This window comes from Aquila chrysaetos, chromosome 7 (genome assembly GCF_900496995.4).
Source record: "Aquila chrysaetos chrysaetos chromosome 7, bAquChr1.4, whole genome shotgun sequence".
Classification (NCBI taxonomy): Eukaryota; Metazoa; Chordata; class Aves; order Accipitriformes; family Accipitridae; genus Aquila; species Aquila chrysaetos.
Window position 1 is genome coordinate 13,488,543 of NC_044010.1, and position 21,335 is coordinate 13,509,877.

Here is a 21,335-nt window from a genome sequence, read left to right on the forward strand (position 1 = left end):
AGTACCACGCAGGGAATAATTCTAACATTTCAAAGCCAAGGAGACCCATTTGCCTCTTATTTTCAGTCTATAGCAGAAAGCTGAAATTGTTCAATAATTATCTAAGCTGATTTATTAGCCACTTGTTTCAAAAGGAAAATGGCAGTTGAAAATTCAGGGTGTGTAGCTCTGTTTTTATTAAAGTGACCCTGGAGTGCAATTCGTTTGGGGTCTGCCACCACTGGCACTTGATCCATGCAGACCTGCTGCGGGCGGCTGAGCACGGTGGCACCTGCACGGCTGAATCCACATCCATGGGCAGAAGTGCCAGGGAGGGACTTGCAGTTACTGCATTTCTGAAAATGAGCTGGGCGCTCTCTGTCTGTGAAACATCTGCTTTGAGTGATACTACAGCAGCTGTGATGATCTAATAGCATACGAAGCACTTCAGAATTCAATTGTACAAAAGGGCCTTTGAGGAGTATGATAAATGACCTAAATTAAGCCACATTTTTTAAGTACCTAATTTGAGCCTTGCCCATAATGAATACTTTCCTCAAGACTTCTTGCACCTGTCACTGTTGGAAAACAACTAGCATTTGCCTGTCTGTTGTTTAAGGTTGTGTTCTCAACATTTTATTTGTCAAATGGCACCTGAAGTATTGGAGTAAGAAATTAGTATGTTGGCTTTTCGGTTCCCTTTTGGTGTGCCACTTCCTTGTATGCACCTGGAGGTAACTCAGAGAATAACCTGTGTCTGGCAGGGAGGAAATTCTACCTTAGTCCAGAGTTCCTTTGATAAAAAGTGTTTTCTATATTAATATCTCTAAAATTATTTCGGGGCTCCCCATACCTCAAAATAGCAAAGAATAGTTTACCACCTTGCCAAGATGATGAATCTGGAAGATAGTAGATTTTTAAAATAATTATGTAGATGTAGTTTCCTTAATTTTAGCACTTTTAACTGCTGGATTGGTCTAGCATGTTTTGTGCATGAGAAAGGAGTAAGAGTCTGAGACAATACACTGTACCATATTATATTATATAAGGCTCTGGTAAGTGTCCTGCATAAAAAACTGACACCACCCCCCCCCCCACCCAAAAAAAAAAAAAAAAGCTAAAATCTCTTCCAAGTTCTTTGTCTACTATGAAAAAGCATCTATAATGTGGTGCTTAGAGGTTTAGAAAGGTAGATAGCAGCAGCAACAGAGCCAGCAAAGTCTTAGATGGGTTTTGTCAGGATTCAAAGATTTTCTATCATCATTGTTAATTTGGTCAAAGAGGTTTCTCCAAAGGGCTAGTATGATAGTAATGAATCATACAGCACAGAGGAGAACTTTCTTAGTTTGTAACTCTGTGTATTTTCTTCACGTTTTGAATGTGCCTGATTTTGTTAGTAAATATTGCACAATGCTACAAGCCTGGTTTGAGAGGCACCTTGGTGTATATGTGAAAGATCATCACTCTGTAAAATGAAGGGAAACACTTCCGCTGAAGGCTTTCTTACAGGAAAATCTTATACTTTGTTTCTGGCTGAAAAATAATCCTGAGCTGAAATAATTTTTAGGACATTTTGACAATTCCTGTTCCACTGAAAAGACAAGTCTCAGTTTATCAATACACTTACCTGTGTGTCCAAGTCCTATGGAGGCCAACTGGGGTTTATGCTCTGAGATGAGGCTGCACTTCAGCACCTGTTAGAGTCATTAGGAGTTGGCGATTCCCACTTGTAAGGGTTTCAGGATAAGATTTCCCATTTACAGATAAGGACAGCAGGATTCCATCTGCTCCCTTGATGATGTTACTACTTGTTTATTCAACATACAGAGGCAGGGTACCAAATTCTCAGATCTGAGTGCACACAGCAACACCGATGCCTGACTCGAACCGTGTTTTCCATCTAAAAATCTCAAGGCATTTTCAGTAGTGACTCCTGCGTCCTATCATCTTCCTACAAAAGAGGAAGATGAGTGGAGGTGAGGTGAAATTACTTGCCTGCTGTTACCCAGAAGCCAGTGGCAAAGAAAGTATGTGGGAAGTGGGCTCATGTCTGTCCTTGATCTCACAGTGTAAAATTTGTTTGCACTCACTGGGAGTAATTGCATAGAGTTTTTAGAGCTGTTCTGGCTGCTCTGTGAGGTCTTGTTCAGTGCAGTGGGACAATTGCTGTAATGTGTATGTAAGATAGTAATTTACACATTTTTGGCAACTTGAAGAGAGAATTGCCCATTTCCCCCGCCATCAAAACAGAGTACCTTTGGCAAGATCAGTGCAGGCATAGCTCTTGCTGCCACTCACCACCTGCCTGGTGCATGCCAGAGGATTTTGGCATTCGGGGCTGATGCTTTATCTCCTCTCATAAGGATGCAGCTGCCTGGGCAGTGCTCTCTGCTTCGTTAGGTCAGGATCAGGTAGAACTCAAGAAAGCTCTCACATCCCAGAGGAAAGTTTAGTCTCATCTTTACAGCTGTAGGTTGCAGTTCTCACGAAGCTTAGAGGAAAAGGCCAGTCTAGACCAGGCTGGGGAACAGGACTAGGATTAAAACTGACCTGGCAAAAATTAGGTGTGTTTAAGCTGCATCAGTCCATTCTGTCAGATCCTGCAGGAACATGTCACCAAAGAGGAGGCTGCACTAGGTGTAAAAAATAAGCAGCAGGGAGGGGAAGACAGTACTTTTTTCAAAGGGGGCAGTGCTGGATTTAACTAGAGGGTAGGTGAAAATGTCATTTGCTCCACCATCCTGTATTTCCCACTCTGCTTCTTGGTAAGCATTATTGTTGTCTCATCCATTACTTAAATCCTTTTCAGGCCTTAAATAGATCTAGTTTGCAGCCACCAGGTTTGAAGACTGGCAGTCCTCTGGACTCTGGAGCTGTGTTATTACTTGATAATCTATTTTCGGGGGTTGCTTTTTTCTTTTTTTGTTGAGTGGAGGTTGGTAAAGTGCTAGGTCATAGGTTGTGCTTGAGTTGAGCTTGAAAATGTGGCTACTAAAGGCTTAAGACCAAGCAAAAGTGAGGAGCCTGAACTATAACTTTTGAAAATCAATTTTATTACAATTATTTTAAAGTGATTTCTTCCATTACCTCATTAATATCTGTATCTTCCCCTTCTCTTTTTCCTGCATACCATTTCAGTGAAGTAAAAGATTATGGTTGTGGGCAATAAAAGAAAAATATGGGGTTATGAAATGAATTTCATTTTTCAGGCTCTCTCTTTACTGAGTGACATTGTGAGGGCCCACTGGCATGCTGCTCAGAGCGCGCCGCACTCCCCAAGCGCTGGGGTTGCTTGCAGACATCCCACCTCTGGGACAGCTACAATGTTGGGTCTATAAAAGTGACTAAAAGTTGAAGACTAAAATCAAGCACTGGACTACTTTTGCTTTCTCCTGAGGCTCTAAACAACATAGAGTTTTTCAGAGGGTCTTAAGTTTCATCTCGAAACAGTGCAAAAATAAAAATTGTAAAACAAAACTTAAAATCTCCCTTCATCATTTTCATTCCAGGAGGTAAAATGTCACATGTTGTAAGCTTACTACACTGACTTTGATTCTTACCAGAGGTCCAACAAAATCGTGCCATTCTGAAAATCAAAGTGATTGGGAGCATGATGTATGTTTGTGCAAAGCAAATGCCAAATTTGTATGCTGGAGTATTCATGATTCACATTTCTGGATTCATAAACAAGTATTTGAGCCAAAAGTCCTTAAGTATCAGCCTGATGGAGAGCAGAAACACTGCTATTTACTTATCTAGCTAATGTGAGCTAATCAATACACCTCCAAGAGTGAATATTTGAAGAAAGTAATTCACGCTTCGTCTGCAAAGTTGAAGGAATTAATTGACCAATTTTTTATAATGAAAACATTATAGGAAATTGCAGTCTGATTACAGAGCAGGAAAAGCAGCAAAATGCACTGCTTACTTTTCCTCCATGAATTAGTTTCTCTGTTGCTATAAATTCTATTGCAAGCGGTCAGATACATGTAACATATTAACACAGAATTGTCATTAATCGTCACGTATAACACCTATATACTACCCTTCTGCTGTTGAGAAGTATTTAGAGGGTATGAATCAGTTGCCAATAGTTAAAATTCCTTAATTAATTTGTCAGATGATTTCCTTTTAACACTGTAAAGGTGCCATTTTCCAAACTGAACTCTGAAAAGCTCCGGATTTCTGGGGATTTGACTTGTATATAGGAATAGTCCCATCTTCTTTCTCCCTTCCCTCATCTCCTTCTGCCTTCACTGTTCTAATCTCTGTTAACCTCTGTAAGCAGAGACAAGTCCATGCGAAGCATCATAGCTGCTTGAAGAGTTTTCTCAAGGCTTTCTAGCAGGCCAGGCACAACTGAACCTTATGGCACCAAGGACAAAGACAAAAATAATCTCTTGGGAAAGACTGCCAGCATGGGAGTGCATGGCTGCAGCCTCTCCTCTTACCCCTGCAATGGTTCCCTCTCCATAGAAATCATCACCAGCTCTACTCTTTTCTCCATTTTTGTAGGGCCTCTTCTTTTTCTTTGGTTCCCAAAAGATGATTGAGGCATAGGTAAAGTGTTGAGTTTAGGTATGTGTTTGTGTTGCTATTCAGTCTTACTTATGGAATGATCTGCGAAATTTCTAATCAGTTCCACCATGTTTTAAAAGAATAGCTAAAGGCGTCAACATACCCATGCACTTCAATACCTTGGAAAAATTAGCTGGATAGCTCTATGTAACACGTCTGATTTTGCACGGGGCTTGTTCTGTTTGCTAAGATTGTTGCTGTTTGTTTGCACTGCACATTGTTAAAGACAAATTGACACAATCCATTTTTTTAGTTCATAGAAATAATGCATATCACACTTTTTGCATGGCAAAACCTTCTGGAAACAACTTCCGTTGGGAGACTTTCCCACTGACACCATGTCATCACGTGGCACAAGAGTTTCCTCTTTGCAGGGATCATCGTAAGCTGTTCTCGTTCACTGGCATGTGGATTCCTGAAGAATCTCTGTAGTTTCCCCGGTTCCCATCCAGGAACTTCTTATCACTTGTTAAGGTGGAAGCTGTCCCAGGAGAAGTGAGCAGATTGTATTATATGTAACTCCGCTACTTAAAAGCCTTCAAAGCTCATAAATCAACTATAGCAGTCAATAGGTTTAAAATGGGAGTTTGATTTTGCTTCTTATCTGGACTGGAGTAATTTACATTAACTTTTTTGAGTTTTTCTCAAACGGCAGAACTGAAGACCCCCAGTAAGAGCTGATGCCAGGGACACTTCTGTGGGCTCTGGTCTTGTCGGAGCCTCTTCCATGGCCAGAGGAGCTGGAGTTCTGTGAGCTATCCTGGGTTCTGTATTTCAAATTAGAGTGCTGGAAACTCTATAAATTAACCAGAATATCTCTACAGAGGCAGGCATTTTTTGTCCTCAGCCTGTAACTCAGACACAGCTTCCACTAATTTTTTTTGTTATTGGTTTTTTCTCAGAACTTTTTAGAGGCGATACTAAAAAGAAACAGAAGGTGACATCATGAATGTATCTACATGTTCCTGCTTACAATACAGCTGAGAGCCCTTCCAGATGAAGTATATATCCAGATCCCCATAAGATACATGATTACAACGTCTCTGAAAGTTTATTTCATACGATTAATTTCAATAGTAAATGACCAAAGTGTTCACATTACTGTTATAGGGTTTATTGGATAGGCAGAAAACACTGCATCTTTGTCTTACTTTTGTAGATGACTTTGCAGACAGTAGAATCCAGTAATGCTGCTGCTATTACATTTTTGTGAATTCTACACATCCTCTAAGGTTGTTAATGTTGTTCTTACAGTAATAAATTATACATAGTTTATGTGGAAATAGGATTCCTCTGTAATTTGTACAATATGAAATTTTATTAGCTTACATTATAAAAATAACGTAAATTCTGTTGTCTCAGTTTTGCATATTTTTGTTTCATTCACCACATAAAGTTTATTATTTCTGTATAAAACTCCCATTATAACACTAACTTTAATGTTGTTAATTCTCTTCAATTGTATTTTAAGTATGCTGTTTGTTTCACCGATTAAAGTGAGTAAAAGATTAAAAAAAAAAAAATAGCTGCAGATACTAATTTCCTGGCTTTTTATTTTGCAGTAATTTTTCAAAAACTGCCAGAAACTGAAATCTGGGAGAAGCCTGATGCCAGCACACCATTACAGAACTTACTGAAATTGTGCTGTTTCTGAAAATGTCTTCACTTGCATTTTGAAGTGAATGTTATATTCCCATCTTTAAAGTAAGGTAACTCTTCTGCTCTCATTTCAACTAACTGTAGTACGTGGATAGAAAATATGCACAACAATTTTATAACCAGAAAATTTTCTGTAGTACCATTAGCTTATTTGCGTACCGTGTAAGGTCAATACTTTACGCTTATCCTAGCTTTCATATCTGCCTTACCAGTTGGAGTAATTTGCAAATTGTGGCTAAAAGTTCTGAACTACTCACATACTGGCAGCAGCTGCACAGGCTCCGCGTATTTTATTGTGTACAGAAAGTGTTGTTTGGTTGTTAAGACGAGCACACAATATTTGCGTGATCACTTTCTACCACTTCTGGGTAAAAGACAGTAGGTTGTATAGAAGTGTCCTGAAGGTCATGTTCTGGTTTTGCTTGTGTATTATAAATGTTAAGATTGATAAAATACCTTTTTATTTTAAAAAGAAAGTGGAAAAATCCCCTTAATGGCATGCCACATTTTTTGTGCCAACTGCATGGTGCCAGAACGCACAAAGAGTAACACCAGAGAGCTGAGCATAGGTAGTTTTTAAAACCAAAGAAAAGTAGTCTCATGTTTCAGAGGAATTCAAGCCACTTTTACTTCCTCTGATTTAGGAACCAAAAAAGAAAAAAAAGAAAAAAAAAAAAAGAAAAGAAACAAACCAGCTCAAATCCTGTAAACCACTGTGTGTGGTATGTCCAGCGATACCTCTCTGATGCCTTTTAACCTCTTGTTGATATTTATGGTTGCCAGATGAATGATATGCAATATTAATTTTTATAAAACTCTATAAAAAGTAGTCTTGTATAAAGAAGCATTTCCCTGTAACTACTTTCCATAAGAATATGCTTAACCTAGGCAAATTTGTTCATTCCAAATATCTAAGTTAAAATGGTTACTACCAATTAAATGCTTTTACTCAGAACACATCTGCATCCTATAACTCTGCAGACTAGGGTGCTGGCCCATATTAAAAGGGATTTACTCTTGGTAGCTTTCCCAAGTGGACTTGGAGTTTGAAAAAACAATTTAAAAAAAAGAAACCAAAAGACCAGAAATGCTTTACTTCAATGTTTATTTCCGGTGAATTTATATACAGGAGATTAAGGAAGACTCTCTTACAGTAGGCTAATTGGAAGATGTAGAAGCATCAGAATAGTGTTCTAGTGCTGAGGAAAACACTTGTCTCTGCAGATACTCACCCAGAAATTTACTAGTATTCAGCAAATTGGAAGTTCACCTCTATAGTACCTATGGTGAACCCTGATTCATTTGGCCTGTGGATCAAGTGGAAGCAAACATTTTGAATAAAATATTTTAATTTCAGGTCGGATTGCCATTAACTCCAGCCTTGTGTACCTGTAGCGTAACCTCTCTATGGGCAAAAAAATCAATGTGAAATCATCTCACTTGTGTGCTCACAGGGCTCTGGAGATGAGCGGCCGTATTCACCTAGCCACAAGTAGCTGGCTGGCGATTGCAATTAGCCATTTCTTTCTCATTTCTGCACCACCTGTGCACATTGAGAGGTCTGGCTTAGCCTGGGGTAAAGAGACAAGGGACCTGAGGCACCAAGCTAGCACTGTTAGGCAGCTCTTTCACTCATGTGTAGTTGGGTAGAGGAGAAAGAGCACCTAAGTGCCCTAATTAAGGGAAAATGGTGCCTCAAACCCATAGTAAAGAGCAACCCTTATTAACAGGGAAGACACAAGCTGAAACTTTATTTTTTTGGGTATTGCAGTCAGATGACCACAAATCCCAAACCCATATGAGCGCAGCCTGCCTGGGGCCCTAGGGAGTGCTAACTTAGGAAATTCCCAAACCTTTAGTGTGGAAAACCTGTGTGTACAGACGAAGTTTCCTTCCAAGTGGCTCTCCCACTTTGAAAAAAACACCCACCCCCCCACCTGCCCCCCAAAACCTCAAACCTGCTACTTCCATTCCTTTTAGAAGGAGATGGTAGCTGTGTGTCATATAACATAATAGGCCGTAAATGTGTTCCTAGCTGAAGCACAGAGGTTCTGATGTATTGGTGATTTGTATATATATACATATACAAAAAATGTAACATAAACACATTTGTACTGATTGGGTATACTACCTAGCACCATTATGTCAAGCCATTAAAAGGAGAATAACAAGCTTGTCTTTCTTTATTCCCTTGCAGGAGTCTTGCTCTGTGTCAGACAAGTGAGTAGACATTTCTTTAAACAAAGTGAGGCTGCTCTTGACTCTTACTTACAAAAGATTCCAACAGAAGTTATTCAGAGTATAAAATATTCATGAAAAGAGATTTAAAATATCATCCACTTCATATTATTTTAGCAGTAAATTAAAGCTAGTGACCTCTAACAAAATTATAAAGATGGTTAGATTAGCAGGGAAGGAATTCAGCCCTCTTGCAGCACACTAAAGCTACAAAATAGTTCTCTCTGGCTCCATTAAGAGGTTCAAGAATTGTAACAGAGGTCTCTAGATTTCTATTAAAATAGCATATACAGTATGATTACAATACATTATATCTCTATATAATATTTATTCATTTCCCCCTAGTCTTTTGAACTTCATGATCCTTTGGTCAATTATTTTCAGAGAAGGAAATTGAAACTTCTTACATGGCAACTTTGACAAATGTGCAGCATATATATTGTATAGCATTCTCATGGGAGAACTTCAGAAATAAAATTAGTTCCGTCAACATGCCATGAGTTCATCAGCTTGGGCCTTCCTGAACCCTTTGTCATGGCAAATACGCAAAAGGACTCTTTCATCTTTATCCCTGCTTAGAAACATTGTCTAAGATCACTTTTATTACTCTTCCTAATTACCTTTCCCATCACCTACCCTTCCTCTCAGAACATGGGTTTAATAAAAAGGTATAATTTCCCCATGGAAAAAAAAGTGAGGAAATATATATGTGCGTGTAAGTGTATCTAAGTGTGTGTACACACACAGATGCATACATAATTTAGAGGAAGAATTACTATCTCAGCAGGCAATATATGTCTTCCATTTAGCAGCAGGCCAAAGATGATGATAAATTCATTAATTCTGTCAATATAAATGCTAAATAGAAATGGGAAATTGGATCTCTGCCTTGTGTCACATTTTCTCCGGTAGGAAATTACAGCAGAGAAATTGAATCTGATGAACCTTCTGTGTTTATAGCCCCTCATCAAAAGTAAAGCACGTGATATACAATAAATAGCATGACATCTCTTAATTAAACAGTGCTATTGTTTATCCCAGAATAAATGCATTTTTTGCTTGGCCAACGAGCAAGCTACAAGCTCCCATAGGTATCATAAAATAAAGAGGCCATAAAGTTAACCAAAATCAAATTGACAAGCCTGCACTAATTATCTCTGATATTATAGCACTGCAAAGGTGGCTGTAGGTTGACAGATAATAGAAATGAGCTCATTAGTAAAGCATTGAATGTTTTAATGTTTGTAAAGAGAGTATTTTTTTACCTTAGTCTAGGTATTGTATGCACTGTACAATTTTCTAAATTACCGTCTTAGATATGTTTGTAAGTTGAATTTATAAAAGCATTCTTTCTGGTAGAAAATGGCTACATCATAACTGGGGAAGCCTATTTTAGGCAGATGTAAGCTGTTTGACTTTCACACTGGATGACTGCAGGGGCTTGAAGAAAGTGTGGTGAGAAGAAGGAAAGGGAAACAGTGCACATGAAATAAATGAGTCTGATATTACAGTGTGAGTTCAGACACAACAAGAAGAATATTCAAAATATTCCTTGTATATTTGTAATTTAAAAGTACTGCTTTTCCAAACACACAGAATATTTCTTGTTAGTCGTGGATGCAATTCAGCTTTGACCAAAGATTGTACAAGTGAAACATCTTTTCTATTTGTCCTTCGATGTTCTCTTTAATTTAATGGATTTATCTTCCTACTAGGAAGGAAAATATTAAACGCCCCACCTTATAGAAGGCCAGAGTATTAATACGGATTTCTGAATGCAATCAATTGCTTTTTTTAAACATTGAAAAAAAGTTTTCTGACAAACTGAATTCTTTTGTCCATGCTCTATTTGTAAATTATTTTCCTCAAAGCTCAGTCAAGAACTGTAAGAAAGAGAAGTGCTGCTCATTGACGTAAGATAGTTGACCCATGAGGGACTTTGTTTTCTTTAGACCTAATCACTGTGTTTTACAGTGAATGACTCGGTAATGTGAATTATTCTTTCCACTCTCCCTAGTGGAATGAGTAAAAAAAATCAAAACTTGGCGCAGGGGGAGGGAACTTCGCAGCACCTCTTTGTTGGGTTATGGAGAGAAAAGCCAGGCTCCTTCCACAGTTGCAAAAAAAAAAAATTAGCCTTGACTAGCAGCTTCTGCAGAGAGCCCCCACCGTAAGGGGGTGTCGTGGTTTCAGCCCAGCCGGTAACAAAGGACCACGCAGCCGCTCGCTCACTCCTCCCGCCCCCTCCGGTGGGATAGGGGGGAGACGAAGGAGAGAAAAGAAAAAAAACCTGGAACCTCGAGGGTTGGGATAAGGGCAGTTTACTGGGACAACGCAAAAAAAGTTACAACAACAACGACGGTACTAATGAAAGAGTATACACAAAAGAGTGATGCACAGTGCAACTGCTCACCGCCCGGGACCCGACGCTCCACCACTTCCCCCACCGAAAGTCGAGAGCAGGAGAGCCCTCCCCCCGGCCCACTCCCCATGTATATACTGAGCATGATGTCACATGGTATGGAATAGCTCCTTGGCTAGTTCAGGTCAGCTGCCCCGGCTATGCCCCCCCACCTCCCAGGTTCCTGTAAAAATTAACTCTATCCCAGCTGAACCCAGGACAGGGGGTAAGCTCCCCTGGCTTTTTTTCTAAGAAGTTCTTCTCGCTGTGTTTTATTTGCATCTGAGGGTCCAATCCTGCAGGCCCTGTTGCCTGGCCTTGCACACGTGGCACTATTCGGTGTTGCTTAACCTCCTTTTCTGCACTGCTAAAATCCTACAACCCCCTTCCCAGAGTGAGCTGCTACAGCCACTGGCTGCTCCCAGTAGCTGGCGGGGCCTCTGGCTAACAGAGCATTGGCCTCGCTGTCGTGGCCTGCAGGGGTAAGAAGCATTCCTGATACGGGGAAGGAAACGTCCCTGGGACAAGGGGATTTTTGTGACCTGCTGATGGCAGCCAGGGCAGGAATCATTGTTGCCAGTGGAGCCAGAGTCATACTTGTTCAACTTCTACAGAGGCAGAAACAGGGCAGGTACTAAGGATTTAGTATTCCTTTTCCACTCAATTCAAGCAGTGGAGAGAGTCCATATTGAAGACCCCAGACAATCTTGGTAAAATACCCATCTTGGTATTTTACTTAACTTTGAATAGATGTGTGTGCTGTTACTTCATGTCCAAGTTGCCTTCCAAGTCTTCATATGAAAAGATAGCCAGTACTCAAAAATTGGCTTTACGAGCAAAAAGTCTGAATTAAAAATCATCCTAAAAGTAGTTACTTCTTGTAACTCCTAAGTAACACTAAAAGGTATTGTTGAACTCCCACATGCACAAAGGCATTTTAAATGATGCATGTTTCTTTCACTAGCTAACCTTTACTGATCTTTCAAGTCATGTTATCTTTAGGGATCAATAATCTACCTGCAAAAAACCATAAAAAACCATGGAAATTGCTCAAAGACCTGTCTGTGACTACAAGTGAAAATGATGGAAAACTCTCAACTCAAATTACTGTTTGAAATATCGTGATTCATAAGGGCAAACAACCCTTTTGCTGTGCCCATTAACCTGAATATGGACAACACTAAAAAACATCACAGCTGAACCATGAGATCCAATGAAGACAAAGTGTTTGTTATAGCTGTGTTCATACACTGTATTCTTGAGTGCACTGTAGCTATGTGGCTGGAATACAGAGCAAGTCTGATCACTATCAGAAAAACAGATTCGGTAACCAACCTAGTGTCAAAGATGTATTTTACAGTGCTTTCAAAACTGAGGGATTGTTCCAAAACCTAGTGTGCTGCATGGAATGTAAATGTGATGCTGTTTTATTTGACTAAGGCTTTGAATTGGTAATGCTTTTTACCATGTGTAGCATAATAAAAATTGTATAGAAAGGCAAAATAGTATGCACACGGTAAATTTAGACGTGAAGGTAGAGACTTTGGAGAGAAAAGAAAAAGCAATGAGAGAGGCATTAAATTAAAAGTGATTTTTTCAAAGGCTGTGGCAAATTCTCCCTCTCTCCAAACCTTTAATCAAAGTTTGGTGTTTTTGAAGGACATGTGAAATCAAAACTAGTGTGAAGAAGGATGGTTACTAAAGGATTTAGTCAGCAGTGGGAAAGCTTGACAAATTTCAACTTTTACCTTTCTTTCTGGGCCAATATGAGGATTGTCCAAGCAGCCAGCCCACCACTGTTTTCTCAAGGCTCTTCATGAGCACTGTAGGCACAGCCCTTCCTGGCAGCCTGACATTATCAATCCACAGCTTTTATTCGTTCTAGATTTGTGTTTTATTTGTATCAATAAGTTCTATTGTAACCCTTAAAAAACATTATTTTCATTCATATTGGTATTTTTTTCAGCCAGTTCTTTAAGATAACTCCAGAAGTGTTTCTCAACCAACTGCACTTTGAGTATTATCAGCTAAAAATAAATCTGAAAATTGTGTACATTAGGAAAAAAGCTTAAGGATACTACACCACTCCATGCATCGTATTGATTTTGCTATCAGTTTAAACCTATTGACTTCAGTATTTCCATCTGTCTCTACTAGAACTTAGAAAAAGGCTCTCAATTACATAGCTGTTGTTGACCTTTGAGAGTCTCCCATTTTCTTTCAGGGGGCTGGGACTGAACTCCAAGCATTCATGAATCCTTCAGGAAACCTTTGGTGTGCTTGACCTAAGGGTGGTATTGGGACTGGAGAGAGGCTTGCATGGCTTTTTTGTGCCTTTATGTGTACAAAGGATTATCAATCTTCATTACACATACTAAAATTCTTTGATGGAGTATGCTTTTTCTAACTCCCCATACCAAATCCCTAAGCTTGGAAACCTAGGGATTTCTTGAAATCTTTCAGTAAAGATGTACAGCAAGAACCCCATGAGCAAAAACTTGTAGCTTTGGGGGGGGGGGGGGGATGGGGGAGAAGTAAACCTTTTGAACTTCTAATCAGAGTTAGCTGGGAATGTTCAGCTGTGATTATCTTTTGGTTTGCCTGCTAAACTCTGTTAGTCTGTACTTTCTCTGGTGTGGCTTCACTAAGCTGAATATCCCAAAGCAAAGGGCCTCTGGGCTTCTAGATACCTGTTTCAGAGTTTTTGACTGTGGCAAGTTACTGACTCTAAAAATTAAGAGTGTGTTGGACACCAAGACCTCTAGATTCTAGGTCTATCAGCTTGAGTGTCATCAGGTGGCCCCAATCCGAGGGTGTGGGGCACAGGATATCTCTGTATTGGTGAGCTCCCCTTGAGTAAGAAAGTTGAGCTGACTTTCATAGTATCTTAAGTCATGATTTCTCTATTTATTTTCAGTGGTTGATCAGTTTAAAGTAAATCTGTAGAAATCTAATGTTTTACTAACTGATACCAAATACATAGGTTAATGTGGAATAAAAGGCAATGCCAAATAGTGTCAGATACTGGGAATTGATATTATGAAGGAAGTATGTTTTTTTTCCTTTGGAGCTATCTGTTATGTTATTTATGAAAATGGAAATTTTTGCATTTCAGCTGTATAGATGTATGTTAGCATACTGACAATGTTTTCCTTTTGCATTCCTCTTCATAAAACCTATAAATTCTCCCTCCCTGCTCTTTTTTTTTTTGGCCTCTTGATATTTAAGCTTCTGTGAATGTGTATGTCCAAGATTTTTCCTGCAAAATATAAGGTACAGAAATGAAGCTAAGTTTTCTCAAAGAAGAAGAACTTAAGGAAAAAACAATTATTCCCACTAACAATATCATTGTGTTTCCATTGTTCTTTGTTTCTTCTGAAATGTCTGAAATTGTATTGCTGCTTGTAGAAATTTAAAATGAAAAATACTGTTTGTGAAATCAGCTGTATTATAAATATAAAGTAAGTCTGGAAAGTCACTAGGAGAGTACCCAGTATGAGTGTCATCTTGTGTGGGAGGCATTTTGCCCAGGCACTTTCTTTTTGTGTGTTAAAAATACCTTTGGATTATGCACACGGGTGCCAAATATGAAGTGTAAAGAAATTCAGGCCCACTAGGAGACCACCTTTAGACTGAGAGGAAACATATGCTCCAGAAGCAATGCTCTTTTTCATTCGTTCAGCCTGGCATAATCCTCACATTCCCAGACTGACTCTTGTCAGGATTTAAAAAATGTATGTGGGGGCAGCTGGAGTAGTTTCCGTTCCACTTTATTTAAGCTGTGCCTCTTACCCTGCCACAGATTTGGCAGGCAAATGCCAACCTTCTTCAACTCTTGGTAGAGATGACTAAACCAAAGCACTTGTATTGATTTTAGGATGATTTAGTACCCCTGTGTCAGGAAGATGTCTGTGGATGCCTTTATTCATGCCTCTACAGTAACAGTTTAAATTGGCAAGGATTCACAGTTCAGACTTCATCTCTAATCCATACTAATAGAATAGTATTGCTTTTCATTAGCTTTATAGCCATTAATGAATGATTCGGCATGGGCTACGTGCTTTCTTGGTGGCCTCAGACCATCAGATGCAGTACTAACGGCATAACTTTTTTTCTCTGTAGGTGAGATTTTCTTGACTTGTTTGCTCTGAAGCAAGTTTAACACACCCTTGCGTTGAGTTTCTTTATGAACAGTATTGCATATAATACAATATAATTTTATTTCAAGGGCATTCTCTCCAGAAACAAATTTCCACAGACCTCTAGAAATAGACCTACAACTGCCTGGAGAAAAAGGAAAGGCCAAGTAGCAGGCAGACAGGGCAATACTGAGATCAAAATGCAAATAAGAGCCAACAGCTCAAATCAGACTTATTGCAGGTAATCTGTACATAATGTTTTGGGGTTTCTTTTTCACATTCTTTGGAAGTTTATGTGTACAAAGAAGGCAGAACAAGATACAGTCATCAGAATCTTAACATATCCGTGAGAGCATTGTAGTTCAAGTAAAGTGAATGCTGCAAGACAATAACCAACATAAATACCAGCAACATACCAGGATTCAGAAATGACATTGCTATCTATGATTGTGTCGGATATAATGAAACAGATATGTTTATGCAAAGAAATGTAGCCTTGGGTTCATGCCAGGCTTGAATGCAAGGAACAAGACAAATATAAAATCAAATTTCATTTCCATTTGATCCTATTTGTGTTTGTGAAGTAGAAGTACCTCTACACATGTGTAGAGTTGCAAATCCATCAGTCAGTGAACCCCAAACTAAGTAGTATTAAGCAGAGTGAAAAATTTTGATAAAAGAATTGCATGTTTAAACAGAATCTGAGAATGCTGTGATTCCAACAACAACGTAAACCTACCCTGAATGCCCAGGACATGTGTAGATAGGAATTTGCTGGTAGAGACAAATACTACAATATGTGTGGAGTCAAAGGGTTATCCTTTTACTATGAGAACACTTGTATGCCAGATCTTCTGATCTGACTGTAAACCTTAAGATAGTAAACACATTTCTTCATTCCTTATTTCTGGAAACAAGAAATAACTTAGATTTCTTTATTTTTGTTTCTTTATTCTCCTTTTACCCCACTTTCTAATATTAAGACTGAGGAGAAAATGGTCCCTTTATAGGTTCAGAAATCAATTTGTTTAATCAATATTTCATGTTTTGGGGAACAGACATACTAATTTTGGCTATTTGGAATTTACACTTCTGAAAGTCTGACTCTCTGTTTTTAACTTTTGTGTTATATTTTTACACATAGGCCATGTTTTCAGTTCAAAAGGGGTGCAGGGTTCTGAATGTAGTCTCTTCCTTTTAAAACAAAATCAAGTAAGAATAAAAAAGTGAAGAAGGGGAACGGAAGTGCAGCTAAAGGATCTGCCCATTTTAGAACTCAAGACCTTGTCTTTACATACACAATCAAAGTATGTGTGGTTTCTAGCATTAGCCTTTGGAACTTAGCAAGAAAAATTCTATTTGGGGGAATATAGGTCACATGCAGAGTTTATGTTGGCATTTAGGACAGATAGAAGAATGTCTGCTAGTTTCGAGAGGTAGTTAGCTTCTGTGTTGTTGAATTTCTGTATCGTTCCTGATAATAACCAATGCCCATGAAACTCAGTTTAAACATACCCAATACCAGTAAAAACAAAAAAACCTCAAAAGTTTAGTCAAACCTTAATCCATTTTTATACCAGGCCAAACAATAGGGAACCCAAAGTGCCCAACAATTCTTTACATTTTTTCGCTGCCTGTTCCTTGTGTTCTTTTTTACATGTGGTATCTGTTGAATTGCTGTGTAACAAGATAATGACTGTTTTCATTTCTACAGCTAATAGCCAGACAGCACCAGGAAAATATCAGTGGAATAAGGTCCTTCTTAGAAAATAAAAAGACCACCTATCTGTCCTTTTGTCTTCTGTCAGGTAAAAGACTCAAGTCTTACACAGCCCTGGTTGAGGATTCATCATGAGCAGATCACAAGTGCCTTATTTATCCCACATCCTTTTGTGGTGAAAAATATACATTCAAAGCAAAATGTATTTCTATCACAGTAGGACTGCAAAGTCAATAGTTCATCTATCTTACCTTTTAGGAATCTTTAAATATATTTGCATGTTTGTTTCACCTCACAAGACTGACACACTGCAATGGTTATACTAGCTGGTGAACCAAAAGGATTTTAGGGGCCATAACTTGAGCTGAGAGTTTTGTGTTTCTCCAGAAAAATTTGACCACACCAGCACTAACACTAAAAGCAGAGCTAGGAGAGGCTTTGCTCATCGAGCTGCAGGTGCTCACAGTGTTATTAACTGTTGGAAGAGAAAGACAATACTTGAACTTTTACCAGGCATGGTAAAAAAAGAAATTACATTCACAGTTAAGCTGCAGAAGGTGTTTGCTGGTGCTGTGTGTTTGATACGTACCATGTAGAGACGGCTCAGCTCTCTCAGTGAGAGATGGGCCATGCACCCGGGAAAACAGCCCTCAGGAAAGGCTGCCACTTGGGAGTCACTGTGAACACAAATAGGGCCATGATTTGGTCTGCCAGGCCTGCCCTGATGACCGCTGCAATGAGGGAGGGAGAAACAACCCTGCACTCGCCTAGCTCAGCTGGATGATTTTCTTCCCATGGGAGAAAGAGCTGAACAGGCTGTGATTCTGCGAATTGCAGCCACACTCTTGTCTTGTGCAAGGGTGGGCTTTCCGTATATTTCCTCCTTACACACCTCACTCCAGCTTGCCAGTTTAGGCAGGATTCTTGTATTTCTTTGCATACTGAACCTTTAAAAGTATTTTAATAATGGCAAAAAATGAGTATGACATATTGCCAGCAAAAATATATTAATCAATTTAAGAGTAATAAAAAGTCATTAAATTCATGGAGAGTACTGGTTTGGAAAACTGAAAGGGTGCGTGTTTTCCAGCTCCACTTCCCTTCTGGATGCTGGTAGTGAGTCACAAGAGTATTTGACTGATCCAGAGAAGTTACTGGGATGGGTTTTAAAAATAATTGGTGGGTGCAGTCCCCTTGATCACACAAAAAAAAATCTTGAGGCCCATTTGTGGTAAAACAAGTATAGCTGGACAGGTTTTGGGGAGTTTTTTTGGTTGTTGCTCAAAATGAAAAAATAACAGAAAATTTACTAGTTCTTGTAGAACCTAAACAGAAATTATTCAGGGTGATGAGGGAAAGAGAAAGGTTTATGAAACAAAATCCATAATTTTATTTTGGTTTAGCCTAAAACTTTTCCCTTATCTCGAAAGAAATTTGCTTTTTCATTCTGTCTTTCCTATTAAGGTCAGCTGCTAAATGACAAATGACACTTCAAAATGCTTTTAATACTGCCCCTCTTTCCCAAAAGTTAAAAGGAAATATTTTAGCATTTTCAGAATGTTCCCCACCCATTTCTTTCAACCGATACTATTTGCTGAATCTGCCTTCAGTTTCTCAACAATTTTGGCTTTGGCACAGTTCTGTTTTCCACTGACTTCTCCAATCTGTTCAAAAAAGTATCCGACTTTGATCATGTGTCCCCTCATAAGGAATAGGTGTGTCCGTCTGGGAACAGCTAATACAAAAAATGAGATGTGTTACTGCAAGTGGTTAAAAGAAATTCTTAAGGAATTAGGATGCTCAGGAGGGAAGGGGGATGTTGAGCTCAGGCTTAGTCTCAAATTTCATGTCCCTGTGATTTCTGAAATTATCTGGAGATGTGATCTTGACAGAGTATATCACAGTTAGTAATACCTTCTGTGATACATATGGTGGAGAAGCTTATATTGTTATGAATATTGAACTGTTCTTTTTTCTCCGTGTATGTTGGCTACAGATAATGTATAGAGTCTTGAAGTCTTTTTCCCTGTACTAGAGCCCTGTAGGCTTTAAAGGTCTTTAAAGGAAGATTTTCCAGAGTGACTTGCAAAGCTAAGTACAATCCATGACACCTCCAGAGGTTTAGTATCTGCCTTCAGAAAATCCGCATCTCCTCACTTTTTAATTCTTGGATTCAGCCCTCAGCAGTGTTAATCATGAATATCTTGCAATAAGAAAAAATGTGGATGAACATTTAATATAATAAAAATCCTCAGTATAATAGAAAGCCATGGAGAAGTAAGTGAGAGGAAAACTAAATAGCTATTATCATACTGACCATTATTAATATTGTGTTGTTTCACAACATCGTGTTGTATTTCAAATGGTGACTTAACATAAAAGTAGTATTACTGTGGGTTTTATTTCATTACTTCTGAAGATTCTTTCTTGTAGAGCGAGAATAAGATTGGCCATATTAATGCATAAATTCTTTATGTAGGCAGATAGGGGCAATTGCCTATCTGTACATTTGAAGGGGTATTGATCTTTCAGTTGTATTATGGACGCAGTGTTCTTAATTGGGCAATTTGTTTTTTTGTTTTGTCTTATTTTGGCTGTTTTATACTTTAGCAAGAAAGGTTCCCATTTATTGAAGCTTCTATAGCAGTAACGAGATTGTCATTTAACCTAATTCTATTTGTTTCACTGATAGAAATGTTGTAATACTGCCATATTGAATTTTGCTTATAATAAAATGCTGCTTATAATATCTGTGACAGCTGCAAGAATGGGGACTCATTTTCAGCCTAAGAAAAAATACTTACAAACTTACCATTTTCCAGATCCAAAATGGTAGAATAAAAACATGGGAAGGAGGAGAGAGCTGCTTTATTTTAAGGGTGAATGACTCTGGAGAAAAAGGAGTGGGGTTGAAATGGGGGGGAATAGGGGAAGTGTGTTTGATAGCTGTGTGTTTCATGACATTTCTTTCTAAAAGTTTCCTTACTGTAGATGAAGCCCAGTGGGAGGATAGCAAACTCCAGGTCTCTAGACTCTAAAAACTCAGCAAAGGTGATAGCTGACTGACTATTCTTTGATGACAGCTGCCTCTATAGCCTCCTTGGCAGTCCCTCCTTGGAAGCCTTCCACCGGAGACTGTGAGCTTTCTCCGATGAACAGCCAGATAGCTTTCATGTTTTGTGAACTGCAAAAGTTGAACTTTCTTCAAGTGTACCTAAGCACAGAGCCTGTGTCCCAGCAAATTATTTCAAATGCTTTGTCCTTGCCAGCCGTTAGATACATTTTGATTAAGTCAAGCCAAGTTTATTTGCCCTGTGGAATAACTTGGTCTCTGGCATATAAGATAATGTTAATGAATATGGAACTACTATTAAAATAATATCCAGGACCAGTATCCTCTGTACGATCTAGTTAGGCTCAGTATTACTTGACATTAGAGAAGAATGCGTTACAGGTAAGGGGTGTCATCTAAGGTGCCTATAGAAGGAAAGGAAATGGGACTCTCTCAAGAAAATAAGTTACGCTGACACAAGAACAGCCTAACAGAAAGTTTGCTGCAATACAGTGTGCTCAGAGACAGTTGTCTTTGGCATGTTATCCAAGAAAAGTGTGTGATTTCTATGGTGAGAGTCCCTCTTCTCTTGCAGGGCCTTACTATTTTCTCAAGTATTGACACATGTTCTTCTCCGGCAGCCAGGATGAAAATGGTGATATAGTCCAGGCAGTACTTGAATTTCCATACAAAGGTCTTTCAGCTTGAATTACTCATACAGGACGTACAAACCGGAACTCTCTTGGCTTTCTCTGCTCCATTTGCAGCTGTTTGTCCCAGGGAACGGACTACATCAGCCCAGGCTGATCTTTCTTCCTAAGTGCAAGAGGAGAAATACTTCTCTTTTCAGGTCCAAGCAGATGTCTTCTGGAGAGAGAGATAGGGAAGGGTCATTATAGATGCATATTGTGCCTGAAGTACAGGTTGGGACAGAATTTTGTCCTTGATTAATGAAAGGAAATTAAATGAGTTAAATAAAAACAAATTATATTAGAAATTAACTTGGATTTGACCAACTTCACAGGAGCTGATACTTGAAAATATGACAGTGGCAAAGTCCTCTAATAACTTTATGATTGTGAAGCAGCTGCTGCTGCCCTGCTGTCATGTATGGTTTGCATCTCTAATGCTTTGCTATATCTGACCGACTCCTGTTGGAGCCAGATCCTTCTTGGTTCCAGCCAGGGCCCCAAAAGTTACCAGGAGGATCTCCCACCCATTCTTCTGCTACCCTAGGAGCTGGGCTACCTGTGCTTGAGGCCATCTCTGACAGAGTTAGTATCTGCCTACATGCAGCCATATATCTTGCTGAGGTGGACCTTGCCTTGGTGACTCGATATCCTGGCTTGACCCAAAGATGGTGACCACTGCTGGCCAACTCTGGGTGCTGTCATCAAAGCTGTCCTGGTCGCCTTGCTGGGCTGCTAAGGGACAGGGCCCTGGCTGGTGAGGGCACTGCTCGTCTCCCTTCCCTGTCTGACCAGCTGGCCCTCACTGTGCCCTGACATTTTAACTGTAGGTTAGGTAGCTTGCTGAAAGCTCTTGGAGCACCACTGACGCATGTTTTTG

General features: G+C 39.2%; 1 long non-coding RNA gene across 1 annotated transcript in view; it reads left to right on the forward strand.

Moving 5' to 3' along the window:
• Nucleotides 1-21,335, forward strand: part of LOC115343778 — a 174,434-nt gene that overhangs the window by 38,945 nt on the left and 114,154 nt on the right. Inside the window, exon 2 of the long non-coding RNA XR_003924279.2 lies at nucleotides 6,120-6,266. This is a non-coding gene — a long non-coding RNA (uncharacterized LOC115343778). The remainder of the gene's footprint in view (nucleotides 1-6,119; nucleotides 6,267-21,335) is intronic.